At 47.7% G+C, this 21,607-nt stretch overlaps 1 pseudogene; it reads right to left on the bottom strand.

The window, feature by feature from the left end:
* Positions 1–10,918: 10,918 nt before the first annotated feature.
* Positions 10,919–21,607, bottom strand: part of LOC148502730 (hyaluronan synthase 3-like) — a 53,232-nt pseudogene continuing 42,543 nt past the window's right edge.

Below are 21,607 nucleotides of genomic sequence, written 5' to 3'. Positions count from 1 at the left end.
TCAGAGCGTACGGCTCTGAATGAGGGCCTATGTTCCTTTGTTATGTTAATGCAGTAATAAAGAAACGCCTCACACCTATTGGTAGTGAAATGAATGCAGCCAGTTAGTAACATGATAATCTGCAAATGATTGATGCTGACGTTTCTGCTGGTTTATGGTAAGGGGCAATTTTACCTTATTGGATGCATAATAGCAGCGCAGGGGCCTCATTCTACTCTGGCCAGGGTGTCTCTGTGCCTAGTTTGTATGTGTTCCCAGTATTCGTGTGAGTTATTTCCTTTCATACTGGTAAATTATTTGACATTAAATGAATTGGTCCTGACTTGTGTATATACCATCTATGCCTATGGGAAATTAGAGTGTAAGCTCCGCTGGAGCAGAAACGTATGTGCCTGAATAATGTTCTCTGATTATACAGCTCTACAGAATATGTTGGCGCTGTGTGAAAAAGAAATATGATAGTAACCGGATATTCTAGACTGACCATCGATTGTTTGAAGGAGAAGCCATAGTTACATACAGACTGGTCTTACACGGTCCAGACAGTAATCTGAGTGAGGCCTTAATTGCCACTGGTTGTGGGGTCAGCATCCCACTGAGTTATCGCAATAAACGAAACCGAGCTGAATCTCAGGAAGGAACTTAATCATGCAATCGCTCAGTTATCAACTGCACATCGGGTATTTAAATGTCTCAAATGACCAGCAAGGCGTGCGCCCGCTGGTCATTTCTGACATCTATCATCGCCCGAACATGACGGTCAACCTGACGACCAGGGCTGGATTAAGGTTTGTGGGGGCCTCTGGGCAACAGACTTGTGGGGGCCCCTATATACCACCGTTTCTCGTCACCCTAGGATTTTTTTTTCTTTCTATTCACCTTAATGCCCCTCTTGCAATGCCCACTGTAGAAGTGCCCCTTATTCAATGTCCCCCAGTAATTGTCCCCCGTATACAGTGCTCCCTGTAGTAGTCCCCCCTATGCAGTGCCCCCTGTAGTAGTGCCCCCAGTATTGGTCTTCCCTATGCAGTGCCCCTTATATAATGCCCACAGTAGTGGTCCCCCCTATACAGTGCCCCCTGTAGTTATCCCCCCTATGCATTGCCCTCAGTAGTAGTTGTCCCCTATGCATTGCCCGCAGTAGTAGTCCACCCCTATACAGTGCCCCCAGTAGTAATCCCCCTATGCAGTGTCCTTTATATAGTGCCCCCAGTAGTATTCCACCAAAAGCATTGCCCCCAGTAGTAGTCCTCCCATGCTCTGCCCCCAGTAGTAGTCCCCCCATACAGTGTCCAAGTAGTAGTCCCCCATGCTGTACCCCAGTAGTAGTCCCCACCTATACAGTGCCCCAGTAGTAGCCCCCCCTATGCATTGCCCCAGTAGCAAACACCCCCATATACAGTGCCCCCATGAAATGGCCCCCCTATACAGTGAACCTTGCAGCTGCCCCCCTATACAGGGACACCTGTAACGCTCCCCCCACCCCCTATGCAGTGACAGTGCCCCACACACACACACAAAAAAAAAAAAAAGCTTACCTGAATCGCGGCTCCTTACGTGAGTACCGGCTCTTCTGTTGCACAGTTGGGAGAGACGTCAGCGTCATGATCACCAGCTGCGGGGGGGAGCCGGCTCCCTTCCGTTGTACAGCAGCCAATGAGAGTCTGTCTGACTATGTCACTGTGTAGTCTACACTACACTAGCGGAGTGGACGCTAGCTGTGGGGTGCAGACAGCGCAACGCTGCTAGTGGGGGACCCTCCGTGTGTGGGGGCCCAGGGATGACCGCTCCTGTCGCCCCCCCCTTAATCCGGCCCTGCTGACGATGATTGATGGTCTACCGGGGATGATTGATGTACATACACTGAACGTCTGAACGTTCAGTGTATGCACTTCTCCCCTAGGGAGGTGACGGTACTATTACGATGTCATAATCGTGCCGTCACCCCCGCATCTACAAGTGGATGGGCACCTTTACTGTAAAGACAGATAAGCAGCGAAGGGATAGATACAAAGTGACAACAGATTCAGGGGCATGGCACCATATCTGCACCTTCAGGGCTGTAACTAGGGATGTGTGAGTGGTGCCTACGCCCAGGGCACAGGGGAGTGTCAGCGTCGCTGCTCCATGACACCTGCATTTGGTTTGCAGAGAGCCTGACACGGCACAATGCAGCCTGTAGAGGTGGCAGGAATGTCCCCTAACCCTACAGCTTGTAATGTCACCCGAAGTGTCTATAGGATGCGCCAGGTACTCCTCTGCTTGCTGGTCCCGTGACCTGGGCTGCACTGTAACTAGTGTTGGGTTATTGACTCAATTGATTCTGAAATTAAGGGCCTGATTCAGAGCCGTTCGCTATTTGCGGTCGTTCGTTCAAAAACAAGGGGTGGCTATTCAAATGATCCGTTCGCAAATTGCAGTCTGTTCACACCTCTAAGTCTGAACGAGCGAGCAAAACATACGCTCGTTTATTTGTTAAAAACGCCCCCTGGCCGCTCGCACCATACGTCATGTCCGCTATTTATTAGATTAATCGAGTACATCGACCAGCGTATGAACTGCTCGCTATTCTTGTGGTTGGTTTTTGCTACCACAATTTTGCGAACAGTTCTGGCTTAAAAAAAACCCAGTGACGTGGTCAATGACGCTGCTGTTTTAAATATGCACACCCATAAAACGCCCGTTTTGACCTTTAAGCACGCCTGCGTTCTGATTTCCACTCCCCGTTTTCAAGCACCTTCCCCTGTTACCACCCACATACGCCTCATCCTGTCACTCAAATTATCAGGCATTCGCTATTTTGCGAGCACATGAATTTCGGGCGCACTGACTGCTTCGCGCATGCGTATAACGATCCGTACGCATGCGCAGATGTGCGAACATCGCTCGGAACGAGCGTACTGCCGCTAGCGAGTGGCTCTGAATGAGGGCCTAAATTTGTTAAAAAATTTATACAATTTCCGAATTCATAATTCACATCGGAGAATCAGACATATCATAGTGCATGGAGAGTAATGCATCAACACACATGACTAGTCTATGGCCTTATACACTGAGCATCCAGCCCCTCACACACTGAGTGATAAACGCTAAACAAGACTTGTCTGGCATTTATTTGTACTGCCCTTTTAAAACTGAGCCAAAGGCGCTGATGATCGTTGGCTTTGACAAACCGCTTGTTAGTAAATCTACCCCTAATTCATCTTGGTTCGTTCTAGAGCAGTGGTACTCATACTCCGTCCTCAGGATCCCTAACAGGTCATGTTTTCCAGACCACCTCGCTGGTGCACAGGTGTACTCAGGGCCGGTTCAAGACATTGTGGAGCTCAGGGAGAAAGTTCCCAGTTGCGCCCCCCCCTCCCCCCAAAAAAAAGAAATCACTTTTTTTTAGATAACATAACATTACGCCACACATAGTAATGGCCTTTATAAAACATTATGCCACATGCAGTAATACCCTTTATAACACACAATGCCACACGCGTAATGCCCTTTATAACACACGATGCCACACTCAGTAATGCCCTTTTATAACACACGATGCCACACGCAGTAATGCCCTGTATAACACATTATGCCACACGCAGTAATGCCCTTTATAACACACGATGCCACACGCAGTAATGCCCTTTATAACACATTATACCACACGCAGTAATGCCCATTATAACATATTATGTCACACGCAGTAATGCCCTTTATAACACACGATGCCATACGCAGTAATGCCCTTTATAACACATTATACCACACGCAGTAATGCCCTTTATAACACATTATGCCACACGCAGTAATGTCCTTTATAACACATTATGCGACACACAGTAATGGCCTGTATAACACATTATGCACACACAGTAATGCCCTGTATAACACATTATGCTATGTGCAGTAATAACCTATATAATACATTGTGCCACACACAGTAATTACCTTTATAATACATTATCCCCAATTCAAATTACACCACACAGTAGTCCCTTATGTTATGACACAAAGTGGTGCCCCTTTTACATAATGCCAAAATTAGTGTACCTTATACACAAGGCCCAGAGTAGTAGTGCCCCTAATACAATGCCCACAATAGTAGTGCCCCTTATACAATGCCCACAGCAGTGGTGCCCCTTACACAATGGCCCCAGAAGTGGTGCCCCCATGCAGTGCCCCCCCATTAGTAGTACCCCCAGTGGTAATGCCACCTATAGTAGTTCCCCCAGTAGTAAAGCTCCACAGTAGTAATTCCCCAATTAGTAATGCCCCCTATAGTAGTGACCACAGTAGTAATGCCCTCTATAGTAGTGCCCACAGTAGTAATGCCAGTAGTAATGTCCCTTATTGTAGTTCCCTCAGTAGTAATGCCCCCCATTACTAATGCCCCCATTAGTAATGCTCCCCAGTAGTAATGCTCCCCAGTAGTACTGCCCCCATTAGTAATGCTCCCCAGTAGTACTGCCCCCATTAGTAATGCCCCCTATAGTAGTGCCCACTGTAGTAATGTCCCCAGAAATAATGCCCACTGTAGTTGTACCCACTAGTAGTAATGTCCCCTATAGTTGTCCCCCAGTAGTACTGCCCCCATTAGTAATGCTCCCCAGTAGTACTGCCCCCATTAGTAATGCTCCCCAGTAGTACTGCCCCCATTAGTAATGCTCCCCAGTAGTAATGCCCCCATTAGTAATGCCCCCATTAGTAATGCTCCCCAGTAGTACTGCCCCCATTAGTAATGCTCCCCAGTAGTAATGCCCCCATTAGTAATCCCCCCAGTAGTACTGCCCCCATTAGTAATGCTCCCCAGTAGTAATGCCCCCCATTAGTAATGTCCCCTTTAGTAATGCTCCCCAGTAGTACTGCCCCCATTAGTAATGCTCCCCAGTAGTACTGCCCCCATTAGTAATGCTCCCCAGTAGTACTGGCCCCCTATAGTAGTGCCCACTGTAGTAATGACCCCAGAAATAATGCCCACTGTAGTTGTGCCCACTAGTAGTAATGCCCCCTATAGTTGTCCCCCAGTGCTGGTGCTTCCGACTGTAAAAAAAACAAAAAAAACACAATACTTACCTTTAGCCGCGCTCCTGCTCCTGCTCCCGCTGCTGCTGCCGCTGCCTTCTGGTCAGACGGCGGCTCCTCGGATCTATGGGGAGACGTCATGACATCATGACATCCCTCCCATAGTACTCTCTCTCTGTCGGAAGCCGGAGCTCAGGAGTGAGCTCCAGCTTTCGGCTGCTGCTGCAGGGCGGGAGCTGGGTGCCTGCTGATAACAAATATCAGCGGGCGCCCGGCAAATGCAGCGTCCCGGCGGCGGCTGGGGGGGAATTGGACCGGCACATTTTTTTTTCCCTTCTGATTTTTTTTTTGGTGGGGGGGGACACAGTGGCGCCCTCTAGGTGTCGGCACTCCGGGCGACGGCCCTGTTAGCCCGCACCCGCACCTAGACAGTAATTAGATAGACAATGTCTAGATGGACCCCAGATGTCAGACAGTCAATAGGTCGACAGGTACAAAAGGTTGACACACTAAAGGTGGACGTGTAAGAAGGTCGACAGGGTCAAAAGGTCGACATGAAAATGGTCGACACAGAATCTATCAAGTGTCGATTTATACAGGCAATCCATTGCCAACACTTCTCCAAACACACTGGTCACCACAATACCCAATTATGTTCTGTACTTGTCATTAATGCTGTTAGCTATATAGGTGCAGGAATACAGGCAGCCACTGAGATCTCCACAGTTGCTAAAATGCACCAACATACTGTATTTTATGTTATTATATATACAATATCTGACCAGGGACAAGGTGCATGAATCATCCTCCTTATCAGCAGTGACAGGGTCACTCAGCCTCCACTGATGGGTGTGGTATAAGAGATAGACAGTAATTAGATAGACAATGTCTAGATAGACCCCAGATGTTAGACAGTCAATAGGTCGACAGGTAGAAAAAGGTCGACACACTAAAGGTGGGCGTGTAAGAAGGTCGACAGGGTCAAAAGGTCGACATGAAAATGGTCGACATGTGGTTTTTGTTTTTTAGCCCTAATCTGCACTTAACTCTAAGTCTAACCTTCCCCTTGGTGCCTAACCCTAACCCTCCCTTCTAGTGCCTAACCCTAACCCTCCCTTCTAGTGCCTAACCCTCCCTTCTAGTGCCGAACCGTAACCGTCTTGGTAAGTGCCTAACTGTAACCGTCTTGGTAAGTGCCTAACCCTAACCATCTTGGTAAGTGCCTAACCGTGGGGGTAAGTGCATAAACCTAAAAAAAAAATGAAGTGTCAATAGATTTTTTGTGTCGACAATTTTCATGTCGACCATTTTGCATGTCGATCTTCTTACATGTCGTCCTATAGTGTGTCGAACTTTTGTACCTGTCGACCTACTGACTGTCTAACATCTGGGGTCTATCTAGACATTGTCTAACTAATTACTGTCTATCTACAGTCTGGAACCCTCCACTGACACATTGTATAAGATAATTTATCCATTATGTTTATTGTGATTGCTTTCTGGTGGAAGCCTCTCAGTGTGGCCTCAGTGATGGTGGAAGGGCTTTCATGGGGTAGAGACAACACCAGCTAGATTGTACAGGTCTAACCTGGGCAATGCCAATCTACTGCACTTTAATGGCAGCTGAAGTGTTCCTAAACCTATATTACCCTATATTTAAAAAGCATTATATACAAACATAATTTAGCATGTCACTGGCCCTTTAAGGCATAAGTGGTGACATCAGAACCTGTAAGCAGTGTTATGTCATAAAGGGCATTGTCAGGTGACAGTTAAGAACCCTGCTGGCTGGCAATTCTGTACCACTGTGTGCCTGTAAGCCTACAGAGCAGCAGAGGTTTTTGTCAGTGAATTATTTACAATTTCCCAGAGAAATGAGAGAATTGGCCACGTATAGTCGTGGTTCTATACCATCAAGGAGCCCAGCTTGTAGCTCCACATTATTTTCATCCAGCCAGGACAGCTGCAGAACAAGTCCATATGCCACCATGAAGGGCACACATGGAGAGGAGAAACCTAGAAAGCCATATAGCCTAGGTGAGGACCTCCATGACTATACAGAGGAGGCAGCAAATAGAATCTACGCCAGGCTGCTACCTAACTCAGCCTCCAAACAGTCGTCTAACATGAGCCAGCAGGAACAGCGCTCTGCACAAAGACATGGCATCAAAGCACAGCCATCTAGAGACTCTAATGGTGATGGCTATAGTAGGGCAACACTGGGAAAACCACCAGCATGTCCACTGCTCATTACTAAATTGCCGTTATTGCCACTGATGAATCCAAGGAAAACATTTGGACCAGTGTATAATGCTTCAGATGTGAAACTCTCCCATCTCCCTCCATCGAGGAGCCCAGCATGTAGCTCTGCATCAACAAGTCCATTTTCATCCAGGCCGGACAGCTGTACAAGTCCATATGCCACCATGCAGGAGATACATGTAGAGGGGAAACATGTCTCACCTAGAAAGCCATATAGCCTAGGTGAGGACTTCTATGGCTATAAAAAGAAGGCAGAAAATAGAATCTGCGCCAGGCTGTTACACAACTCAGCCTCCAAACAGCCGTCTACCATGGGCCGGCAGGAACAGTGCCCTGCACAAAGACACGGCATCAAAGCACAGCCATCTAGAGACTCTGCCGATGATGGCTGTAGCTGGGCAACCCTGGGCAAACTACCAGCGTCTCAACTGCTCGTTACTAAATTGCCGTTATTGCCATGGATGAACCTGAGCAAAATATCTGGACCAGCTCCTGCCTTAAATCCGAAACCCTCCCGTCTCCCGGCGCTGAAGCCATGAAGTACATTTGATGCTCCGGCTCCAAAACTGAAGACCAGAGGCGCCCTTAGGGGGAAGGTTTCCTGTACCACAGCACATCCCACACACCTGAATTAGGGCTGCTCTGTGGTTGAGGGAGTAGAAGTCCAATCAATTCCTCCCGTATCCCACAGCTGACTCTTATAAATACATCTGGGGTAGGTGCTTCCTCATCCTAACTGAAGACCACCTGTATCCCACGGCTGAAGCCTAGTTCCTGCCACCAAAGTGACTGCTTCCCGTGTCGCACAGCTGCAGCATTTATCTGTAGTTAGAGACAATTATAAATAAAATTCTGTTTGAATCTATTATTTATGTTGTGTCATAATCTGCTGGGATAGGGAAGCTGTGAGAGGTCTGGGGGCTTTTACCCAGGTTCCAAAGCAGGTTGACATCAACTCCAGGGAAGGTGCAGTAATATCTCTGTGAGGAGAACGTCTTTATTTTCTGGGCCTGTAATTTAGGAATGACTGGAAGGTTGGGTGGGTCTGTTATTTCCCTCCCCCTCTCTTGTATTCCAGTATTATTTTGTTATTGTACCTGTACTGTATAAACAAGCACCTGTGTCACTATTATTGTGCCCAATATTCATTATAGTCTTATGTAGAGTTGAACAAAATTTATGTAAGAATTGCTCTTATGCTGCGGCCACTCCGACCATTTATCTTTGCCTGCATAGAAAGCACTGGCTCATGCAATAACAACCAGACACTGGTGGGATTAAAGTAGCTGCTATAAATATATTTCCCATGGTCTTTTAGAGCATGATTTTATTGTTTCTGGTGCACTACAACCCCCAGACGTGGAGAGAGCTTAGCGCAGGTCTCCTGGGGTGAGTGGAAGCCGGGCTCTCCCACATCTGTAGCTATAACACATAGACTGGCAATTACCACTCGTGTTCGTGTGCATTCAATCAGACCTTAAACACATTTCCGTTCTCTTGAAAGTGTCTCAAACTCTATTTTAATGGTGTAGCTTGAAAACATATATTTGGTCATTGGCTCATCTTTGTTGAGGGGACCCTACATTTAGGAAACTTTGTAGTCTGCTTGACTTTGTGATCTGGCCCCACAGATATGTAATGTGTTTAGGACAGTGATCGCCAACCTTAATTGAGGTGTGAGCTACTTTAGAAAAATTAAACCTCCTGAAGAACTACTAAAATTGTATAAAAAAAAAATCTGGCTAATAACCGAACAATTGAAGGTCATGTAATGAACATGTAAAAAAATGTTTCATAGAAAATAACAATGCATTTAATTATTACGGTGATATTGTTGTAGTTTGTAAAAAAAATTAATTACAGGCACATTGTGTTAATGTTAATTACTGGCTCCTTGGAGGTACGTGCAGTAAAGGAGCAAAAGATATAGGCAGGACTGCTGTGTGATTTTCTGGCAGGGCCGGGTGGGAGTCAATCTCTCTGCCATAGCGTAGGTGTTGGTGGAACCATGTTATGCGATTGCTGTAGAGGCTGCGGCAATCACCGGACGTGCTTCCCTGTGGCTCCACCCATGGCGTCGACACCACGGGGGAGCACACATCAGAGGTCACTTCCTCCTAGGTGACTCGGCAGTATTGCAGCTGGGGGAGCTACCAAAATGAAGATCGCAAGCTACTGGTTGGAGACCACTGGTTTAGGATACGTATTTAGAAGTTTAGAGATACTTTCCTGACATCACCACCACCACCACGTGCTGAGCCAGCTCTTCCTATTCTGTGAATGGGAACCAGATCGCATCGACACGGGTTACCCGTTCACACTGTATAGCGAGCCGGGTTGAACCCGTATAAATATTGGCTGCTTTTGCATGTGGCCCACAAATGCTGGACAGCTTTATTGTTACACTGCAATTTAGTTTTTAATTTGGACACAACTCTCCCAAATCTAATAGTGCATACACACGGTCAGATGAACGATTTGAACGATTTTACAAACGATTTTGACCAATTTCTGAGAGCATTAAAATGAATGGAATCGTCCAAATCTGACTGTAAACACATCAGATGTCAGATATCGTTATCTGACAAGCGGGAACGCGCATCGTTCATCTGACAAACATGTCAGATATGTCAGAATTTCCTTCAGATATGAACGATTTTTAAAATGGTTATTGTACAGATCTGAAGGAAAATGTGACCGTGTGTATGCACCATTACTCTCTCTGCACACGTTACACCTGTCCCACCTGCAGTGCAGCATGGTGTTACCAAGGTGCACAGTCACTGGCTCTATCTTACTCTATTCCTAACAGGCCCAGTGTTAATAGACAAAACAGGCTAAACTGAGTTGAATATGAGTGTGAAAGATCTACATGGGGCCCTTTATATAGGAAATATCCACATAGGGCCCCTTCAATTGGAAATATCTACATGGGCCCATTATCTACATAGGCACATTATCTACACCTATATAGGAAATATATACATGGGTGCCCCTATATAGGAAATATATACATGGGGCCCTATACATAGGAAATATCTGCATGGGGACCTATGACATAGGAAATATCTGCATGGGGTCCTATACATAGGAAATATCTGCATGGGGCCCTATACATAGGAAATATGTGCATGGGGCCCTATGACATAGGAAATATATGCATGGGGCCCTATACATAGGAAATATCTGCATGGGGCCCTATACATAGGAAATATGTGCATGGGGCCCTATGACAGGAAATATATGCATGGGGCCCTATGATATAGGAAATATCTGCATGGGGCCCTATACATAGGACATATCTGCATGGGGCCCTATGACATAGGAAATATCTGCATGGGGCCCTATACATAGGAAATATCTGCATGGGGCCCTATGACATAGGAAATATCTGCATGGGGCCCTATACATAGGAAATATCTGCATGGGGCCCTATGACATAGGAAATATCTGCATGGGGGCCTATACATAGGAAATATCTACATGGGTGCCCTTTAAGCACTTGCCTGGCGTAGTGGCATAAAATGTGTCAGATTGCCCACAGGCGGTTGCTGGAATGTCATTTTCCCGCAGCTGGCAGGCTCCGCACACCTGGTTGGCCCCTTGTCGTCCTCTGGTCACTGCCGTCAGCCTCTTCCTCCCCGGCCATCTAGATCTCCATCCTCGGGCAGGAAGCCAGGAGCTAAATGGTAAAATGGGAAAAGTTAGATGTTTATTAATCCAAAAATCAGGCTTTCTGCAGCACAACTGTTATTGTTGAACTACATCTCCCAGCTTTGTGTTTTGGTCAGTTACTAGGAGATGCAACAGCAGTCAGGTAACTTCAGTCTCATATGCCAGTCATGTGCTAATTACCAAATACCCCCTGATGTGTATTACTCACGCTCACTCCACAGCAATGTGACTGTGACTAGCTATAGAAATTGCCTCCATGTTTACCTCCATGCAATTTGAGTCACCCGTAATTTCTCTAAGTTGCGTATGCAGGCCCCAATGCGTGCGCAGTTCGCTAAAAGTCACTAGATCCATCACCCATAGCGAGCGATCGAGGCTTAACGTCCGAGTCTGAATCAGGCCCTGAGTCCTCAAGGCACCCTGACGGTCCAGGTTTTAAGGATAACCATGCTTGAGTACAGATGACTTAATTAACTATTCTCACACCTTCAACATTTACCTCACATATATTATCATATACAGTGCATCAGAAAAGTATTCACAGCTCTTCACTTTTTCCACATTTTGTTATGTTACAGCCTTATTCCAAGATGGAATAAATTAATTTTTGTCCTCAAAATTCTACACACAATACCCCATAATGACAACATGTAAAAAGTTTTTTTGAGATTTTTGCAAATTGAATTAAAAAAAAAGTAAATCACATGTACATAAGTATTCACAGCCTTTGCTCAATACTCTGTTGATGCACCTTTGGCAGCAATTACAGCCTCAAGTCTTTTTGAATATGATGCCTCAAGCTTGGCACACTTATCTTTGGGCAGTTTTGCCCATTCCTCTTTGCAGCACCTCTCAAGCTCCATCAGGTTGGATGGGAAGCGTCGGTGCACAGCCATTTTCAGTTCTCTCCAAAGATATTCAATCGGATTCAAGTCTGGGCTCTGGCTGGCCATTCAAATACTTTCACAGAGTTGTCCTGAAGCCATCCTTTGATATCTTGGCTGTGTGCTTAGGGTTGTTGTACTGCTGAAAGATGAACCGTCGCCCCAATCTGAGGTCAAGAGCGCTCTGGAGCAGGTTTTCATCCAGGATGTCTCTGTACATTTCTGCATTCATCTTCCCCTCTATCCCTGATTAGTCTCCCAGGTTCCTGTTGCTGAGAAACATTCCCATAGCATGATGCTGCCACCACAATGCTTCACTGTAGGGATGGTATTGGCCTGGTAATGAGCGGTGCCTGGTTTCCTCCAAACATAACGCCTGGCATTCACACCAAAGAGTTCGGTCTTTGTCTCATCAGACCAGAGAATTTTGTTTCTCATGGCCTGAGAGTCCTTCAGGTGCATTTTGGCAAACTCCAGGTGGGCTGTCATGTGCTTTTTACTAAGGAGTGGCTTCCGACTGGCCACTCTGCAATACAGGCCTGATTGGTGGATTGTTGCAGAGATGGTTGTCCTTCTGGAAGGCTCTCCTCTCTCCACAGAGGAATTCTGTAGCTCTGACAGAGTGACCATCGGGTTCTTGGTCACCTCCCTGACTAGGGCCCTTCTCCCCTGATCGCTTAGTTTAGATGGCCGGCCAATAGTGGTGGTTCCGAACTTCTTCCATTTATGGATGATGGAGGCCACTATGCTCATTGCGATCTTCAAAGCAGCAGATATTTTTCTGTACCCTTCCCTAGATTTGTGTCTAGAGACAATCCTGTCTCGGAGATCTACAGACAATTCCTTGGACTTCATGCTTGGTTTGTGCTCTGACATGCACTGTCAAGTGTGGGACTTTATATAGACAGGTGTATGCTTTTCAAAATCATGTCCAATCAACTGAATTTACACAAGTGGACTCCAATTAAGTTGTATGAGCATCTCAAAGATGATCAGTGGAAACAGGATGCACCTAAGCTCAATTTTGAGCTTCATGGCAAAGGCTGTGAATACTTATGTACATGTGATTTCTTAGTGTTTTTTTTATTTTATTTGCAAAAATCTCAAAAAACTTTTTACACGTTGTCATTATGGGGTATTGAGTGTAGAATTTTGAGGACAAAAACGAATTTATTCCATTTTGGAATAAGGCTGTAACATAACAAAATGTGGAAAAAGTGAAGCGCTGTGAATACTTTCCGGATGCACTGTATGATCTACCCAGTGCTGCACAGTTTGCAATTAATGATAATAGTAATGACAGCCTGTACCTACAGGTGCATAACAGTGAATATGTTCTATGTGCCAAGACATGGCCAATGTGGTGCTCAGAATATGACAATGCATGTGACATGATTATACAATTCTACCTGCCAATTCCTTAGATAAGCCTCTGATCCACCTCCGGATCAGCCATCTACCGGTAGCTCAGCGACTTAAAGCTAGGGAGGGCACTTAAAGTTACAATCTAGTTTATGTTCTATTTCTTTCCATTTAGGATCACTTTCATGTTTTACTGTATGTATATTTATAGATTTTTGTTTTGTGGCATGGGCGGGGGTTGTCATTTTTTTAAAGTTATTATGTTATTTTATTTGTTTAGATATTACAGTTGATTCATTTATTTATTGGAGAAAGAAGCTGGTTAGGGGCCTTTTTGTTTCCAGCTCTTGTTAGCGGTAGTAATTTATTTTCTGGGCATTTGTTTTCCTTGGCATGTGTACAGCAAATTGCAGCATTTACAATATATTTTTTTTTGCGTCATTCACCAGCAGAGATAGCGTTGTCACCAACCAGGGTGCATTGCCTAGGATGAGGCACCATCGCTGCCCAGTAGTGGCACCAGTGTTTGGCTTTCAGGGTGCCTGGAATGGCACCTTGCAGCCTAGCGAGCCAGCACAGAGTTACCATTCAGCTGGGTACACTCTGAGACGATGTGTACTGGAACTACATCGGCCGACGATCCCTCGTTCCATCCTCCTTTAACATGTATGGAGCCGCGCATGGGAGCGCGCACATTGTACATGCACACTGCAATATCTGTTGTTATGGCGCATACAAATGGTCAGATGTGTCAGATGAACGATTGAACGATTTGACCAACGATTTGAACTATGAACGATTTCTGGCTGCATTAAAATGAATGGAATCGTCCAAATCTGACTGCAAACACATCAGATGTCAGATATCGTTATCTGACCATCGGGAACGCGCATCGCTCATCATTCAGACATGTCAGATTTTCCTCCAGATAAGAATGATTGAACGATTTTTGAAATCGTTATCGTTCAGATCTGATGAAAAATCTGACTGTGTGTATGCACCATTATGGTTTGGCCAAATCAGACAAATTGTAACGTCATTGTCTCAATGTGTGCCCAGCTTTAGGAAGCTCCAGGTGGTTAGGTTCTTACTAGCGCTGGCAGTCCCGTCTCCTCGGCAAGGATGGTTACTCTGGTATGGCACTGATACCAAGTATGTAAACACCTGGGGAAGAATTCAAGTCAGCGATTTTACTGCGGTGTGCCGATCCGGAACTGCACATCGCGCCCTCCAGCATCACAAGTTTTCCTCGCACCTGTTACAGGTGCAAGTGTAAAAGTGCGCCATTGGCCCTACCGTATATGGATGATATGTGCGCAGCCGCGATGCATTGTATTGAATTCCCCAAAATATGGGTAATAATCACAGAAACAATGGCCCTTGGAATGATTGCAGTACTGAATTAAATAAAAAGGGAGGTGGGATGTGGCCAGCCCCACACAAATCAGCTGCTGGACTCCAGCAATGTGAGTCGATGTTGGGGTAACTTATTAAAAAATAACATAAAAAAAGGTTAATCCGAGGATGCTGCGATATAGCAAGGGCACATAGAGGAGAAGATGAAGAGCAGAATACTTAGATGTCACTAATAAGTCACAGGCCACAGCCACACATACCAACATCCACAGACTATTCCCCTGCCTGGAATAACCCAGGAAGAATAAGTGGCATATAATATGAGATATGGTAAGAACTTACCCTTGTTATCTCTATTTCTACGAAGTCCATAGGGTTCCACAGGATACCTTGGGGTATAGGTGATGACGTCAGTCTTCAGGCACCACAGAGTTAAAGTTTTCAGCCTCCCAGGATGCATCTGGGTCCCTCTCCTATACCCCGCCCCCGGGCCAAGGCATCTCAGTTACGTCACAAGCCATAGGCCGGAGGAGGAGAAGAAAGAGAGAGAAGAAAAAAAATCTGGACACTCACAAGAATCACATTCTCACCATAGGGAGACGGAAAAACCGGTGACCAGAATAAAGCCCATCTGCAGTACAGGTGCGACAGGGCGGGAGTCCTGTGGAACCCTATGGACTTCGTAGAAATAGAGATAACAAGGGTAAGTTCTTACCATATCTCATATTTTCTACTTCAGGGTCCATAGGGTATCCACAGGATACCTTGGGGATGTCCCAAAGCAGTATCCTTTAAGGGTGGGGACGCTCCTGTGCTGAGAGGAGAATCCGCCGCCCGAAGGAAGCATCCTGAGAGGCAAAGGTGTCAAAAGCGGAATACCTCACAAAGGTATGGACAGAAGACTACATAGCAGCCTTGCAGATCTGAACTGCAGAGGCACCACGTCTAGCTGCCCACGAAGGACCCACAGACCTAGTGGAATGAGCCCTCACCAAGGAGGGAACTGGAAGACCTTCATGAAAATAAGCTTCTGAAATAGCCATACGAATCCAGCCTGCCAAAGTCTACTTTGAAGCAGGCCAACCCTTTTTACGGAAGCCATAGAGGACAAACAAGGCGTCCGACTTCCTAAAAGAAGAAGTGCGGTCAACATAAATTCTCAATGCCCGCACAACATCCCAAGTGGTGTCACCCACTGAAAGTCCAGGTGAATTGAAAGCCGGCACAACAATTTCTTCATTGATGTGAAAACTGGATACCACTTCGGGAAGGAATCCCGGACGAGTGCGAAGCACCGCCCTATTCCTATGAAAAATCAGAAAAAGGGGGTCTACAAGAGAGAACCCCTAAATCCGAAACCCTTCTGGCCGAGGCAATGGCCAGAAGGAATATGGTTTTAGCTGTAAGCCATTTAAAGTCCACTGAGTCCAGTGGTTCAAACGGCGGTCCCTGGAGAACTCTCAGGACCACAGCCCAATTCCAAGGCGCCACCGAACAAAAGGTGGCTGAATGCGAAGAACACCTCGCATAAAGGCGGGCACATCAGAGAGCGCAGCAATCCTACGATGAAACCAGACTGACAGGGCAGACACCTGCACTTTCAGAGAAGCCAGGCGAAGCCCATGATCCAGTCCAGCCTGTAGGAAAGCCAACACCCTAGACAGGCGGAACTCCTTAAGGGAATACCCTCTAGGTCTACACCACTGGAAGAAAGTATGCCACACACGATGGTAGATTCTTGCAGAGGAAGGTTTACGAGCTCTTAGTATGGTTTGCACCACGGAGCCAGAAAAACCCTCTGGACCTTAGCATGACCGTTTCAACGGCCACACCGAGTCAGGTCCGGGTGAAGACAAGGACCCTGTGACAGCAGATTCGGTCGTAATTCGTAACCTCAGAGGCGCGTCTACTGACAGACTCTGGAGGTCAGAGAACCAGTGCCGTCTGGGCCACTCGGGAGCTATCAACAGTAGCGTACCTCCTTCTTGATTTGAATTTCCGTATTACCCGCGGAAGAAGGGCAAACAGAGGGAAAAGGTAGGCAAACTAGAACGTCTACTGGACGGACAGGGCATACACCAGAGATGCCTTTTCGGCTCTTGTTCGAGACCCGTACACCGGCAACTTATTGTTGTGCCGGGACGCCATGAGGTCTATCTCTGGAAGACCCCACTTGTCCACCAGACTCCGAAAGACGTCCTGGTGTAAAGACCACTCTCCCGGATGCACGTCCTGCCTGCTGAGAAAATCTGCTTCCCAGTTGAGGACTCCCGGGATGAACACTGCTGATAATGCTGGGAGATTGCGCTCCACCCAGACCAGAATACGGAACACTTCTGCGAGTGCTGCTCGACTTTGGGTTCCTACTTGCTGGTTTAAATAGGCCACCGTGGTGGCGTTGTCCGACAGGACCTGCACAGGGTGACCATGGAGAACCGGCTGTGCCAGCTGGAGAGCTCTTGACACCACATGGAGCTCCAAAATGTTTATTGGAAGCTCCGCTACCGCTAGAGTCCATCTGCCCTGAAACAAGTGTGGACCCGTGACAGCTCCCCAGCCCCGGAGACTGGCATCCATTGTTAACAGGACCCAGTTCGCAACCCAGAACGGGCGACCCTTGTTGAGGTGGGTCGTCTGCAAACACCAGGTTAGAGACAGGCGAACGTCCGGAGTGAGCCCCATCGTCTGGAACTTGAGACACTGAGGCAATCCATTCCATCTGGACCGGATCAATAGCAGCAGAGGTTTAGAGTGAAATTGGGCGTACTCCACCATGTCGAATACCAACACCATTGAGCCCAATAACCTCATTGCCGAGTGTATCGACACTCGACGACACTGCAGACAACTGCGCACCCTCAACTACAAAGCAAGGATCTTTTCCTCCGTCACAAAGATCCACTGCTGCCTGGAGTCCAATAAGGCCCCGAGGTGCAGGATCCTCTGAGACGGGGTGAGAGTGGACCTCTGCCAGTTTGTCAACCAGCCGTGACGTTGCAGTACCGCAATCGTCAGATCCAGATGGTGTAAAAAAAAAAAAAGCTCTGGAGACCCCGCTATCAACAGGAGGTCGTCCAGATAAGGCAACAGTCGGACTCCCTGCGTCCGCAGGAGAGCCGCCATGACCGCTATGACCTTGGTGAATACCCGTGGAGCAGTCAGCAGGCCAAAAGGCAGTGCCCGGAACTAGAAATGTTCGTTGCAGATTGCCAATCTGAGGAACTGCTGATGGCGCAAAAGAATAGGGACATGCAGGTAAGCGTCCTGGATGTCCAATGACACCATGTAGTCCCCAGGTTCCAGTGCCAGAATAATGGACCGCAGGGTCTCCATCCGAAACAGAGGCACCCTCAAGGACTTGTTGAGGGCCTTTAGGTTTAGTATTGAACGGTAAGACCCATTGGGTTTCTGCACCAAAAATAGAATGGAATAGAAACCCAGGCCCCTCTGGGAAATTGGAACATGCACTGAAACTCCGGCCTGGAGCATAATGTGCAAAACCTTCCGCAGTTCCGAGGCTTTGCTCCGGTCTAGCGGAAGGCCTGTCCCGAAAGGAGAGGGCATACCCGTGAGAGACCACCTCCTGAACCCAAATGTCTGTCGTAGTCCTCGACCAGCAGTGGGCGAACTGAAGCAGGCGCCCCCCACTTTGGGGTCCCCCAAAAGGAGGCCTGGACCGTCAGGCCACAGGTTTGTTATCTGACCTAGGAGCCAGACGTCTGGTACTCCAGACCTGTTTCTTGGGCTTGGACAATTTCTTGGTCCCAGCCTGCCGTGGAAAGTACTGTACTTTAGGCCTACCTTGGGCCCTGTGAGTCCGAAAGGACGACCCACCAGCAATAGAAGGCATCGTAGCAGACTGAAGACATGCAGATTTTGCTGCTGCCAACGTAACTACAATTTTGTCCAGATATGGACCAAATAGTACCTGTCCAGACCTTCTAATCCCTTTTTGGAATCCGCGTCCGCTTTCCAAGAACGCAACCATAAGGTGCGACGAGCAGCCACAGCTGCAGAGGAGATCCTAGAGGTGAGCATACAAATATCTAAGGCCGCTTCATTAATGTAAGTGGCCGAGTCTTGGAGATTGCCCACCAACTCGGTCTGTTCAGCCGAACAGTCAGAGTCCAAAGACGCCTCCAAATTATCCGCCCAGCGCTCCATAGCTCTGGCTACCCAACACACGGCCAGAGCCGGTCTGGATGCTTCCCTGCAAGGGAATAAACGGATTTGAGGCAGATCTCCACCTTGCGGTCAGTGACATCCTTCAAGGATGACATCGAAGGCATAGGCAACGTGGCACTTTTGACTAGGCGTGTGACATGTGAATCCACTTGCGTAGGGAATCCCACTTAGAAAAATAATTGACCGCAAACGGATAAGCCACGGCTAAGCGCCTCTGGGGCTGAAACCGTTTACCTGGATTTTTCCACGCCTCCTCTAAATGATCCACTAATTGATCAGAAAGAGGGAACACCGTAGCCTCACCCTTAATATCCTTAAAAAGGCATATATGAATGTGGCCACTGAAGGATCAATATCCTCAATAACTAAAGCCGAGCGGACCGCTCGAATAAGACCAGGGATATACACCTTGGACTTAGCATCCGGCTCTTTGGTACGGAGAGGTTCTTGGTCAGATAGATCCAGAATCTCCCCATCATCTGGCGTCTCATCGTCATCCCCATAAGGAGCAGATAAAGACGCCACCGGCCGTTATGAGGCCGCAACACAGACTCCCCCTGTAAAACATCGGACAAATGCTGAACCGATGTAGTTAGAGTATTAACCCACGCATGCTCCGGAGAAACCTGGGAAGGGACAGGGAGACTGTGGGGTACCATCAATTGTCTCGGGAACTCCCGCATGGGTGACGACACCACTGACTGCTGGGACAAACCCGTCTGGGTAAACGCAGGTGGCGGAGCTAGCTGGCCCGCAAGGGTTGTAAGCGCCTTAGCGAAACAAGCCCAGGGAGGTTCCTGTACCGGGACCGTGACCATAATCGGCCGTGACAGTGCCAGGCACTGGGGACATAACCCCTCCGCGTTACCCTCCCCCTCCGCTATTGGTACCTTACATTTAGTACACATGAGCTGGAGAGGAAAGTCAGTCTCAGACATGATGGTAAGTATGTGACACTCACACCTATACTTGGTATAGTGTGAATAACACCCTGCACACCACGCACCGCAAGGGCTTTGAGCAGAGCAAGATCAGGGACAGTAGAAAGTGAAAGTACAGACAGCAGGCTAGCAGTTAGTCACATACAATGCAGAAGAAACAAATCCCTGCACTATTAGCGCTGGTTCTCAACTACTCAGACCCTCAGGCTGGTAGGACTCAGCGCTGCATACACTGACCTGTGACAAACAGAGGAGAGGTATGCTGGGGGACCCAGACCGCAATGCCACAGCTCACAGGCTTCCAGCAGCGTTCACCATGCTTCAAAGATGGCCACCGAGGAGCAGAGGATGAAGGAGGCCGGCCTGGGGGAGGAGCGCTGACACACTATGGCCAATCAGACAGAGCAGAGAGGCTGTGTGCAGCAGGGGAGGCGCCAGCTGTGAGACAGGGAAAGCGCGCTCCCCTGGCATGCATTTAACCCCTGGGACGCCGCAGTGCATGCCGCTCAGCAGCGGCCCGCTGTCCCAGGGGGTAGTGGAAGCGCAGGTTGGTCGCCTGGCTCCACGCTGCAGCCAGTCCCCAGGGAGCCCCCTGCCTGGGGACTCAGGACCATGTGACCAGCGGGGACCCACAGCGGGACCCCGCTGCTTACCTGATATCCCCTGGGATCCGGCCATGGTCCAAGACATCTGGGGGCACCGCTAGCCGTGACCCCAGATGTCTACCAGCATCCCCGGATCAGTACCGGCGTTCGGGTACCGGCGGGGTGTAAGGGAGACGGCATGGACGTCAGTACTAACTGTCCATGCTGTACTCCCAGATGTGCAGCCAGCGCTGCCTCTCAAAGAAACTTCAGGGGCTCTTCACAGCCCCCTCTGCACAGTGCCTCCGACTCCGGACAGGGACCGACGAAACTGAGATGCCTTGGCCCGGGGGCGGGGTATAGGAGAGGGACCCAGATGCATCCTGGGAGGCTGAAAACTTTAACTCTGTGGTGCCTGAAGACTGACGTCATCACCTATACCCCAAGGTATCCTGTGGATACCCTATGGACCCTGAAGTAGAAAAGACTATGTATAGAGATGGGAGGGATCCTTGCTGATTGGTCTCCATGTTTCCTGCACTCGGATGGATCTGATAAATTAATTGCTCTGCACATTTCTGGCAAATCTGGAACGATTTGCAAATTGCTGAATTTCTTCTACATCACTTTGTCCATCCCTAGCTGTGAGTCTCCAGCCGCCGTGGATCTTACAGTTGAACTAGGGCCCACCAGGCCACGGCTGCCGGAAAGGCACAACATAGTCGTCCTAGCGGGTCTCGCTACCCAGCTGCACGTACAAACTGTTCTTGGTGCTTGGGACATGGGGGCATAATCTGGCTTATCTAAAATCAGTTTTTATAGAAAATGTGATTAAAAACACATTTAATCAATAGCGACTTCAAAAGGCCTAATTCCGATATGGTTACTTATGCATGTAATAGAGTTTATAAAGAATACATTTGCCATAAGGGGTGGGGTACAGCTTAATTGCGGAGCACTGTACAAGTGATGGGAGTGGTGGACGCATAAAAGTGCCTAGGGAAGCGAAAATTACATCTGGGTGGGGCTACAAAAGCGACTTCTAACACTCCTATGAAGATATAAAGTATTTGTGTTGTATCCAATATGAATCAATGGAGACCCTCGTCCGTCTGTTGCATTTCTCATACTGCACGCTGTTCCCACCTACAACGCACACGACATCACGTTAGTTCTACAGGTACAAGCTGTGATTAGAGTACAAATAACTCCCCTATCTTGTTTTCAATTAATAATGCCTAATAGCTAAAATTATTATTATTATTATTATTATAATTAGTTATCAACACATTTGATTGTTAATTTGACCTCTTATAAAATTCATATTGCCCCCACCCCGCATAATATTACA

This window comes from Taudactylus pleione, unplaced genomic scaffold, assembly GCF_031769625.1.
Source record: "Taudactylus pleione unplaced genomic scaffold, aTauple2 ptg000484l, whole genome shotgun sequence".
Taxonomy (NCBI): Eukaryota; Metazoa; Chordata; class Amphibia; order Anura; family Myobatrachidae; genus Taudactylus; species Taudactylus pleione.
The sequence above is the reverse complement of the archived record's forward strand: the minus strand, read 5'-3'. Positions and strand labels throughout refer to the sequence as shown.